The 12,388-nt window shown below is 41.4% G+C and overlaps 1 long non-coding RNA gene across 1 annotated transcript; it reads right to left on the reverse strand.

Moving 5' to 3' along the window:
• Positions 1-374: 374 nt before the first annotated feature.
• On the reverse strand, positions 375-4,420 carry LOC122475230. Its single transcript, XR_006295123.1, has 3 exons — positions 3,749-4,420; positions 1,716-1,787; positions 375-481 (listed from the first exon to the last, which is right to left on the reverse strand). It is a non-coding gene; the product is annotated as an uncharacterized LOC122475230 (long non-coding RNA).
• Between the last annotated feature and the right edge of the window lie 7,968 nt (positions 4,421-12,388).

Genomic DNA, 12,388 nt, shown 5'->3' on the forward strand with positions numbered 1-12,388 from the left:
TTGGTTTTTATTCAAATCCATCTAGACCTTCTCTGAATCTTCCTTATTCCTTGCTCAGGTATTTATACTATCTTTACCTCTTTAAGCATTTTTAACATGCATATTCCATTCTGCATCGAATCTTTCCAATTTATGACTTCTGTAGACATTATTACATATGTTTTAAAATTTTGGACTCCTTTTAGGTTTGATGAGGCTTTATTTGTGGAGCAGCCTCTTTTAAGGAGACATCCCGGATTTGGATTTTTTTTCTGCCAGATGCCTTGGTGATACTAGCAACCATAAACTCCTCTAAGTAAATTACCAAATAAATTACTTGGACTACAATTTTCCCCACCTATGAAAGCAGTATACATTTGAACACCAACCTGTGTGAAGGCAGGTCTATAATCACAGATTCTCAGGGGAGATGCTGTTCCCCCACAATGAACCCTAGGCTCAGACACAAAGGTTTCCTTGTGATGTCTTCCTTCCTCCCTTCCTTAAAAAAAATAAATAAACTGTTTTTGAGAACTAACATGTCCACTTATTTCAGGTCTCATTTTATTTATCAGCTCATCACTATTGTTTTGAAGGAGCTCCTCTATGTAAAATGAAGTTAACTGTTATTCTCAAAACACCTGCTAGTCTGCTCTTGGCTCGATCCTATTCCTGCCTTACTGCATTTTTACAGCCTCTCTTGATATCATATCTCCATGATCCACCCACCATCTTTCATTAGGCTCAACATGTACTGCACGGCAATGAGGCACAGTGATGCTGTGACCAGAAGCCAGGGACACAGGTGGAGGGAATGTGTTTGGTTATGTCATCTAGCTGGGAACCAAGTGCCCCAGGAATGAAGTAAGTGCTGCATGAATGCTGTAGAGGTGGTGCAAGAGGAAGAATTTCCACTAGACCTTGTAACATCTGTGGTTAAACAGAGACAGAAATAGGTAGGGCATATGTGTTATGTTAAGTTGAATGGCACTGAAAAATGACCGGAGGCTTTCTACAAGCCAAGTGTTGGCCGCTCCGAAATCTACTTTCAGTTTCTCGGCCTAAATCACTAGTTAGTTATTTTGATCAGTATCTGTTTATTGCGAGCGTTCTGTGGATAGGCCCTGTGACAGACAGGCACGAGGCATTTGGAAGCAAGAAGAAGGACCCCCACCTCACAAGCAGCTCATGGTGCAGGGAGAGGCAGACAGAAGATCACAGTACATCTCCCTTCTAGCTACATGATCCGTTCCTCAAGGGCTGGAGCAGATGTTTACTTACCTGTGTGTCCCCAGACTATGGCACACACCTGTACCTTCCAGGTTGTGCTCAATAAAGCAACCAAAGTATGAAGTACATGGAGACCCCATCCTTCGAACCTCTCACAACCAACAATCTTTAACCACCAAGGGTTAAAGTTGAATTCCTTTTTCTGTCTTGCTATTGGTTTAGATATACCAGAGGGACACCACTGTAGTAGCTATGGTTCTCAGAGAATTTCTGCTTCCTTTACTCTAGACCCAGGAGGTTAAAACTATGGTGGTTCTTGAGAAAGTCCTTTTGACACTCCTGAGTTTCTGCTATTACTGGGAAACTTGGGAGAAAGGCTTTATCAACGCTTTGAAGCCACATGTGTCCAACTACATGCCAAAGGAAGGTAGGATGGAAGGGAGAGGGGGAGGGAGGGACAAATAAAGAACATAAAAGAAGAGACCTTACCAAAAGTACACACTCACCCTGTTAATGGTGTCTGGCAATTTCTTCCCACTCTCCATATCTGTGATAACAGATCTTTACAGAGTTTCCTTCTATAAATATTTTGCAAAAAACTATGTTAAACTTTCATTCATGGAGAGCTTACTCTTTATTATACGTGCTAAAACACAAAAACACGTAATATGTAAGGAGAATCCTATACATTTCATTATTGGAATAAAGAAATTAATAACATGCATTGAAAAAGGTGTTCTGTTTCAGGCACTTTTCATACAATGTTTCATTTGGTTTTCCAAATAACCCTGTAAAGCAGGTATTATAACCCCTATTTTATAGGCAAGGAACCTGAACCAATGAAAGGCTGAGTGAGGCCGAGTGGTGAAACACGTGGGCTTTGGACCCTGGCAATTTACGTCCAGTAAAGAGTCACGCTTCCCATTAAGTCAAAGTTAAGAATAAAAGTTGCCAATACATTTTCCTGAAATACATGAGTTTTGTTTTGTTTTTCTCCCCCCAGAAATTATGTACTCAGGGACTCCTGATGTGGGCATGTTTCCTCAGGCTAAGCACCAAAACACTGGAGAGAACATGGTTACAGGGTGATCTCTATGGCCTCCCAAAAAAGGAGGTCAGGCTAGAGTTGAAGAATATAAACAAAGCACCTGAAATTGTGTCAGCTACCATAGCACCAGCTGAAGTGACATAGATATGGTTACTCATGAAAAGAGCACGTAATCACCTTGCAGAGGAAACTTTCTATCACTCTGAGGTCTGCCCACAGCACATGTGGTGCCAAAGCCAAAAAACAACTTCACCACCAAAGGTTAAAGCTGGGAATGCTCCATTCTTAAGTCACCAATGGGAAATCTGGTGTTACATTATGGAATATGGAATATAAAACATATATGCAACATACATGACAAGTAAATTTTATATTGTGTTCAGTTACTATTACAACAGGGAACAGCCAGGGTTTAGGCAACAAAGGTCAAACTGATATTACCAGGCGGGGACCTGCTTCTCAAGGTATTACTGTTTTGATATTTGTTTTTTGTTTTTTTTTTTTTTATTTAGCAGGGGAGGGGCAGAGAGAGAGGGAGACACAGAATCTGAAGCAGGCTCCAGGCTCTGGGCTGTCAGCACAGAGCCCAACGTGGGGCTCGAATTCATGAATGGTGAGATGGTGACCTGAGCGATATTTGTTTTCTATAAACAAATTAAACAGATTAAAATCTCCTTAGGGATATTTTCCTTTCCATAAGAGAAAAACAGGTTTACAGTGGAATTCTCCTGGACAAGAGTTAACATGTTGTCACCACACTGGGATCATGTATGCTGAAGACTGTCACATGCTAATGTTACATCATACTTAAAATATATCAACGAATTTGGGGTGACTGGGTTCGTGAGTTCGAGCCCCGCATCGAGCTCCATGCCGAAAATACGGAGCCTGCTTGGGATTCTCTCTCTCTCCCTCTCTCTCTCTCTGCCCCACCCCTGCTCACACACATTCTCTTTCTCTCAAAATAAATAAATAAACTTCAAAAAATATTTTAAAAATATATATCCATGAATAGTGCTGGCAGCAAATTCATTCGTGGCAGTTACTTTTTCAGTAGTATGTTTATAAACTACCGAAGTGGTATTGAAGATCTATTGATTCACTGAAGGCAGTGTTTAAAATGACTCTGGAGGGGCGCCTGGGTGGCGCAGTCGGTTAAGCGTCCGACTTCAGCCAGGTCACAATCTCGCGGTCCGTGAGTTCGAGCCCCACATCAGGCTCTGGGCTGATGGCTCAGAGCCTGGAGCCTGTTTCCGATTCTGTGTCTCCCTCTCTCTCTGCCCCTCCCCCGTTCATGTGCTGTCTCTCTCTGTCCCAAAAATAGATAAACGTTGGAAAAAAAATTCTTTTAAAAAAAATAAAATGACTCTGGACCCTTAAATTCTTTTAAAAAAAATAAAATGACTCTGGACCCTTCTTTGGACACAGAAGTTTACACCGAAATTGTGCTGCTCACAAACATGAGGTTATTTAGTATAAGTCAGTACCTACCTTTCTACTCTTACCAACATTTTGGTTCCAGCTGATGGATTTTGCTGCAGGTGATACATTCTGTATCATAACAGGAAGAGAAATGAAATAAAGAAATCCTTTTATTAACCCTTCAATTTGAAAAGCCACACGTTTCAGGCGAACATCATGCTTTTTACTGGCGCCATTTCCTTCGTACTATCTGAGTTTGGCTCCCTATGGAATGTGAAAGATGCAAATCCCACTTGTGAAATACAAACATGTTTGCAGGTCCCTGGATACTTGTAATAACAGCACTAGCTGTCAGGAACACACACACAAAATCAGTTGACTATTTGAGCATGGACAGAACAGATCTGCTAATTATAATTAGATTTATCTTCCTAGAGCCATTGGCATTTCTCACAGTGGGCCTGTTAAAGGTACTGTCTATACACGTTCAGAGTTATGAGCTGTGACCCTACTGTGGACAAAGCTTTGAGGGCTGTCTTATTTCTATGAAGAAGGTGTATTTTTAAATTTTTTTTTAATTTTTATTATTTTGTGGGGGCAGTGGGAGAGGGCGAGAGAGAATCTTAAGCAGGTTCCATGCCCAGTGTGGAACCTCACGTGGGACTCAATCTGTCAACCAGGAGATCATGACCTGAGCAGAAATCAAGAGTCAGTCACTTAACTGACTGAGCCACCCAGGCACCCCTAGATTGTATATTTTTATTCGTCTGTATCCTTCTTAAAGAAGGGGTTCTTATTTTTATACTACTACACAAGGGTCAAGTGACTTGTGTGGGGTCATTAAGCTTGTTAGTGACACAGGCAGAATGAAGACCCTGTCTTCCCACTCCTTGTCTGTTGTCATCTGTGGTGTCACACTCTGTGTGGATTTGTATGTGTGGTTAATGACAAGGGTCACCAGACAGTATCTGGAGAGCTAAACCACTCCTATTAACCGGCCAAAGAATGATTATTAGGTGTACGTAATTCTAACTCATACCCACTAGTCCTCTTTCTAACCAAGCACAACACTTTCTTTGTGTTTTCACTCTCCTCTACCTACTCAGGTACATCGGAACTCACCCCCGCTCTCCTCCCCCAACTCCACTAGCATGTTCTTAAAAGTCCCCCCTCTGGGGGCGCCTGGGTGGCGTAGTCGGTTAAGCGTCTGACTTCAGCCAGGTCACGATCTCGCGGTCCGTGAGTTCGAGCCCCGCGTCGGGCTCTGGGCTGATGGCTCGGAGCCTGGAGCCTGTTTCCGATTCTGTGTCTCCCTCTCTCTCTGACCCTCCCCCGTTCATGCTCTGTCTCTCTCTGTCCCCAAAATAAATAAAAACGTGGAAAAAAAAAAATTTAAAAAAAAAAGTCCCCCCTCTGTGGGTTCCGGTGACATGGCACCATCCAGGTTCTTCCCCGGTCTCTGCAACAGCTCACCCCTTCCCCTGCCCTCACCCCTCATCTGTTGGTTCCAGCACCCCTCCTCTTTCCTCTTTCCTAACTTACCCTGCTTCTCCTTCATACTCATCCGCATCCTTCTTAACAGAAATCCTTCCCAATCCTAGCTTCAACTGTTACTTCTGCTGAAGGAAACTCCTTCCCCTAAACCTTTGTATTTCTACCCTCTCATCTAAGAAGCACTAATGTCTTGGCTCTTGATGTTTTAGAGCTCTTGGGCTCTTGGCCCTATGATGTTTTAGCTCCATGTCTGCAAGAGCAGTATAAACTTTTGTGGATCAGTTGACATTTCATGATTCCAAAGTGAAAGATAATATACAAGTAACATCTTTATCACCAGTACTTGAGGTTCATATAAGCTTGGGTAAGTCTCGCTTGACACCTTGCTTTCTTTTTGCTTTACTCTTTCTCTGGGTAACTAACTTTTTAAAAGAGGATATAGCTCCTCCTAGTGGATAACAATCATATTTTAAAATACAGACCCTCCCAACTCTTCAAGTATTGTGAAATGCATCAACAATAAAACTAAAGTGTACGTAGTAACTACATACAGACTACTATTCAAAGCTCTTCATCTTAAATATTTTGAACAATAACAAATTCTAAGGGATTTATCCTTTTTAATTGGAGACACATTTTTAATACTTAAAGAAGAGGTATTCAGTAATGTCACCTCAAGTTACCTAGTATCCAACTGCAAAAGGCTTTCTTGGTTAGCACAATAAACCACAGCACCATGAAAATGAGGCCAGAGTCTTGGATTTGGTTCAAGTATGGTCAGCAGATTTTATGGTTCCACAGCTACAAATTCTATCCTGACTCCAGGAAGATGTCCTAATAAGATCTGCCCTGTGCCACAGAAGACTCAGGGGGAGGAGAGCAAACAGCCAGTACAATTTTAACTCTCTGACTGGAAATCAACCCAAATATGCTGGCGGGTTTAACAGGGGCTATGTTTTAAAATATTCTTTCATCTACGACAACTGCCTCCTTTCTTCAGAACCATATCCAGATGGCTCATAAGGCTCTATCAAATGTTGAGTTATGTAATTGTTTACTTTCTAGTGACTACATCAGTCAAGTAGTTCTATATAGTTATAGCTGTAAATAAAGATATATAGATATAGGAATATATAGATAGACAGATCTATATACCTTCTCATTCTTAATATTTGATATGCTGCTGAATACAGGAAATTAAGATTATTTAATATTTAAAATATTTACTATAAAATATATATAAACACCATTGGCTATTTAAATATTTTATTTAAAAAAAATTTTTTTTTTCAACGTTTATTTTTGGGACAGAGAGAGACAGAGCATGAACCGGGGAGGGGCAGAGAGAGAGGGAGACACAGAATCGGAAGCAGGCTCCAGGCTCTGAGCTGTCAGCCCAGAGCCCGACGCGGGGCTTGAACTCACGGACCGTGAGATCGTGACCTGAGCTGAAGTCGGACGCTCAACGGACTGAGCCACCCAGGCGCCCCACCAGTGGTATGTTTAAAGGTAGGGGCTTTGTGTTAGTGTGGTGTCCCTAGTCTCCAGCACTGTACTTAACGGGCACTTAACAAAAGCTGGTTGAATTAATGTTTGAACGAGTAAGAAAGTACATTTCAAAACAGCTCTTCTTCTAAAGGTTTCTTCACATCACATCTCTCATTTTTCATACCCAAGGATTATGTAAGCCTCTAATTTCTTACTAACTGCCATAGAATCCTTTATTCTGTCATGTGGAAAGTCCTAAAATTGTAGGAAATTTATAAAGGCTTACAAGGTTTTCACAGATGGAAACTGTTTCACTAGATCAGAGACCTTGGCACAGCAAAGCCTTATGTAAATACATAAAATATATAATTAAGAATTAATTCTTAATTAAGAATAAGAAATAAGAAGAATAAGAATTAAATAATTACTGAGATAATCATTTATACTTTTCCCCCATATAATGCAAGAGAGAGGGATGGTTTTTACAACTATGAAAGAGTAAACAGACATGAGGTGATGTATACATAGAAAACCCATTAAAATAAAAGGAGAAATTGATGACAGACAAAGATGAAAGATAAATGGTCTTATAATTAATTTTATGTGATTTCTCCAGGACACTTGAGCTCAGAGAAGTCACCAGCAACTGCTTTGAGATGAAGAGCTGTACCATCCATTGAAACATTGTGCATCCCGTCTCCAACTGAGCCATTCTATAGACCACACACAGAACAGAATCTTTTCATCAGTGATTTCGGGGAAGGAAGAAAAATCTCACTCTGTGATTTCATGTCAAGATGTTCAGTAAAAGTGTGAAATTCAAACAGGGCCCAAGTGGATGTATTTGTGATCGTGGGAATATTGTGGTAAGAGAGACAAGGAAGACAAGAACAAATGGATACGACAAAAATCAGACAAAGCCCGCTTTGTGGCTGATGGATAACTCAAATGACCACCGTAGGCTTCAGAGACGATGTAAAATCCAAGACGGAGACGTACGCTGCATTGCAAATTAGTCATGTACTTTTAAATGTTTCTTTGTTCAGATTCTTAAATCATATCTGCCAGGGTTTCAACAGTCCAGGAGCAAAGAGAGTGGCTCATGAAATCTGTTTTCTTGAGAAAAGTCATCTGACAAGTATAAAACACAGTGGAAATTTTCCAGAAGGAGAACTGGCTGTCAGTCTGTCTGCCCTGCAGTGATGGGAACCTGCAAGCAGCCCAAAGCCCAAAGAGAAGGTAAAAGGAAGCCAAAGCAGCAGGGGACCTCGCTGGAGGACGCTCCCCCAAGGGCTGCAAGATGTCCTCACTAAAGTCACCCTCTGTGACTCTGTGGGGTCAGAGTTTGCTTCAACTTTGCCCCCTCAAACTGTGAGCCCGAGGTCTACTGAACAACTAAATGAATGAACTTAATCGTACACTGTTAATCAGAACTTTAAAAAAAAGTAGAGTTGAGAAGATAGAAATAATCATCTTAAATTGTTTTTCTATGGTTTCTATTTACAAAAAAAAAAAAAAAAAAGGAAAAGAAAACAAAAGTTCTCGTCTCTTGTTGAGAGCCCTGGGTTTTTTTTAACTAAGGTAAACAACATGTTGGACTTGGTGTAAGTCTGGAAATAAATAAAGACTAATAGAAATTATTTTGGGTTCAGGAAATAGGTAGTATTCTGTTTTATATTCCCAAGGGCCAGCACACTGCTCAAGAAATATTTATTGATGAGTCAATGTCAAACTAAAATAGTTCAAACAATGGTGATATTCCAGAATTCCTGATGAATAAATATGAGACTAATAGATATTCCTGAGGAATAAACCTATGTACAATTGATAAATAACTGATATATTGTGCCAGGCAAATATGAAAAAAACCTGGTCCAGTCCTGTGAGTGCTTACAAGGCCTTTATACTTCATTGAAAAGTAAACACATTTCCAGGCCACAGCCAACTTCAGTGAAGAAATCCCTTCTTCAAATGCACTGTCAAGCACACTGCAGGTCTAGGACAACTCTACTTTGTTGAGACCTCAAACGTTGGGATCATGTCCTCATGACCACATGGTCCACCCTGCTCATCCACTCAAGAACCCAGCCTTGTTGGAGCTGGGCTTCCGGGGAGGCGGGGCTTCCGGGGAGGCGGGGCTTCCTGGGAGGCGGGGCTGTGAGATTGGTGGGGGTGTGGACCTAGGAAAAGCTTAACACGTTACCTGGATTCTTAAAGTCATTCTGAGCCTGTAAGATTACTGAGAAGGGGGTTGCAAACCAGGGAACAGGTACATCACAACCAAAGCAGGACTGCTTAGGAACTTCCAGGGAAGCTCTGAAGTTGCCTTCATTTATCTAGCAGTCCTGTAATCTATAATTCTTAAATCTCAACGACAAGAATTCAGAACCGGGCCTGGGTCTCAGGGTCTCCCCACCTCACAACCTTCTGTGCCCTAGAGGCCTCAGAGCTAACCCAGTCTCAAGAATATGGCCTACACCTTTGGATTTTCAAGGAAAAAATAACTCAAGATGAAAAAAAATAATCAGTATGCGATCTGTCTGACTTCCTGCTGTCTTCTATTTGTGGTAGGAACTCACTTACTTCTTGTCCTCAAACAGTTTGTATTCTATACACCTTGTAAAACTGGCCTACACTATACCACAAGAGACTGAGTTATATTACACTATAACACAAGGACATGTCATATTCCCCTTTAAATCTCTATGTTCTATTATTGTGTGCTGAACTAAAGTAAACAGTACAGAGGCACCTGGGTGGCTCAGGTCATGATCTCACAGTTCATGAATTGGAGCCCTGCATTGGGCTCTGTACCAACAGCTCAGAGTCTAGAGCCTGCCTTGGATTCTGTGTCTCCCTTTCTCTCTGCCCCTCCCCTACTTGCGCTCTGTCTCTCTCTCTCTCTCAAAAATAAATAAACATTAAAAAAAATTTTTTAATAAAATAAATAGTACTCATAGGGCAGGACCATGCTGAAGAAATGGCAATCTGACAGCTTCTCACCAGATCATTACTTGGATTACTTGTGAGTTAAGCGGCTGAATTTGTGTGGTTTTTTGAGACTGAGATGATAAGAATATATATTGCTTTCTTAGGCATAGCAGGGCCAAAGGATAAGGGAAAGTTACGCAGGAACAATAGGATGTCAGATAATCATTTCCATTAGAACCTACAGGTATGAGGTATAGATGCTACTAATTTTTCATTTTCTAATTTGCATTATGCTATGAACACTGAAATCATTCACTTTGAAAAGTTTATTACAGTAAACTTTTTACATTGCATACAATGTCCTCAGTAATATTAATGCTATATGTATATGTGTGACTTTATAGCTTACAAAACACATTCACACATAAGTTATCAAAACTGCTTGTTTTTTTAGCTTCCTCACGGCCAAATGTTTCACGTACACTTATGTTTTGCCTGATACTCACAATAAACTTTCGAGGTATTATACTTTGTCCATTCCACAAATATGGAAAATGGACCTTCTGAGAAGTTCACACTATTTGTGCGTATGTAACCTGGGTCTGAAGCAAAGTTTCTCTAACTACTAAGCCAAAGGTCTTTGTATGCTACTAAGCATACAAAATGGCTTCACAATATGATCTTCAGTTTAGCCCTGTGATCTAAATATTACAAGCATCACCTTTTAGACTCATTTATTCAATAAAGATGTGTCGATAACCTTTCATGCTGATGTTTGTGTCTTCAACAAAATTCATACATTGAGTCCTAATGCCCAAGGTGATGGTATTAGGTAGGGCCTCTGGGAAGTGCTCAGGTTATGAATGGGATTAGTGCCCTTATAGAACAGGCCCCCCCAGAGCTCCAAAAGGTGAAAACATAGCAGAAGTCTGTGACCTGGAAGATGGCCTTCACTCACCTATAATGGCACCCTGGTCTCAGACTTCCAGCCTCCAGAACCGTAAGAAATAAATGTCTGGTGTTTATAAGGCACCCAGTCTGTGGTATTTTATTATAGCAGCCCAAAGGGACTAAGACATATGCCAAACTCTGTTCTAGCCACTAGAGACACAGCAGCAATAAAAACTGTCCAAATCTCTTCCCTCTTTGGAGTTTACATTCTGTGGAGGGGACAAGGAGAGAGAGAGAGAGAGAGAGAGAGAGAGAGAGAGAGAGAGAGAAAAGCCCAAGTATTTGTCAGCTGGACAGTGTTGTGGAGAAAGATAATGTAAGGTGAGGGGTCAGGAGTACCAAGAAGGATAGGGTTGAATGTGGCTATTGAATATCAAGTAATCAAGGGTAAGTGTCTTTGATAAGATGATATTTGAGTGAGCAGAGACCTGAAGGAAGTGAAGGAGCCAACCATGGGTTGTTGGGAGAAGGAATGTTTCAGATGGAAAGACTAGTAAGTGTCTACACTAATAAGCGTCCCCAAGACAGAGATGTGCTTGGCATATTGGAGGTCAGTGTGCCAGCAATGCTAGTGAGCAAGTAGTGAGGGGCAAGAAAGAGATGAAGCCAGAAACAAATCTGAAAATATATCACACTTTTAGGTCGCCCTAAGCACTTTGGATTCTACTCTGAATGAGATAAGCCATTGGACAGTCTTCATCCAACACAGGACATGACTGACTGGCAGCATTACTCTTGCAAAACAAAACAGATGAACATAGGGGAAGTGGGGGTGAAAAAGAGAGAAGGGGGCAAACCATAAAAGACTCTTAATGATAGGGAACAAACTGAGTTTGCTGGAGGGAGGTGGGTGGGAGATGGGCTAGATGGGTGATGGGTACTAAGGAGAGCACTTGTTGTGATGAGCACTGGGTGTTCTATGTAAGTGATGAATTATGAAATTCTATTCCTGAAACCAATATTACACTACAGGTTAACTAACTAGAATATAAATAAAAACATGAAACAAAACAAAACAGAATTATTGTTGCAGCTATGAGGAGAATACACCGCAGAAGGGCAAGAGAAAAACCAGGGAGACTAGGTAGGAGGCTATTGCTATAGTCCAACTAGAGGGACAGTGGTATAGACTGGAGTGAAGGTGGAAGGCAAGTTTGACTGCAAGGGTTTTGGCCTGAGCAGAGAAAGACAGGTTTGTCATTGAGATGGACAAGATGGGGGGTGGGGGGGGGAGTGGGGGGAAGGGTAGGGTGGCAAGCAGCAGATTTGGGGGTGAAGATCGTAAGTTCAGCTTTAAACATGATGTTTCTGAGATGGTTTTTACAGAAGATGCCAAGAAGGCAGCCAGGTTTCTTAATATGGATTTCAGAGGAGGACAAGTCCATGTTGGAGGCATAAATGTGGAGTCCATCAAAGTAGTGATGTTAAATATCATGGAAGAGAGTGCCTTTTATTTTATTTTATTTTATTTTATTTTATTTTATTTTATTTTATTTTATTTTATTTTTTAACGTTTATTTATTTTTGAGATGGAGAGAGACAGAGCATGAATGGGGGAGGGTCAGAGAGAGGGAGACACAGAATCTGAAACAGGCTCCAGGCTCTGAGCTGTCAGCACAGAGCCCGATGCGGGGCTCGAACTCATGGACTGCAAAATCATGACCTGAGCCGAAGTGGGCCACCCAACCGACTGAGCCACCCAGGCGCCCCAAGAGAGTGCCTTTTAAAAGGCAAGCAAGTCCAGGGGCACCTGGGTGGCTCAGTCAGCTGAGTGTCTGATTTCAGTTCAGGTCACAATCTCATGGTTTGTGGGTTCAAGCCCCAAGTCGGGCTCTGTGCTGACAG

Source organism: Prionailurus bengalensis, chromosome B1 (assembly GCF_016509475.1).
Source record: "Prionailurus bengalensis isolate Pbe53 chromosome B1, Fcat_Pben_1.1_paternal_pri, whole genome shotgun sequence".
In the NCBI taxonomy this organism is placed as follows: Eukaryota; Metazoa; Chordata; class Mammalia; order Carnivora; family Felidae; genus Prionailurus; species Prionailurus bengalensis.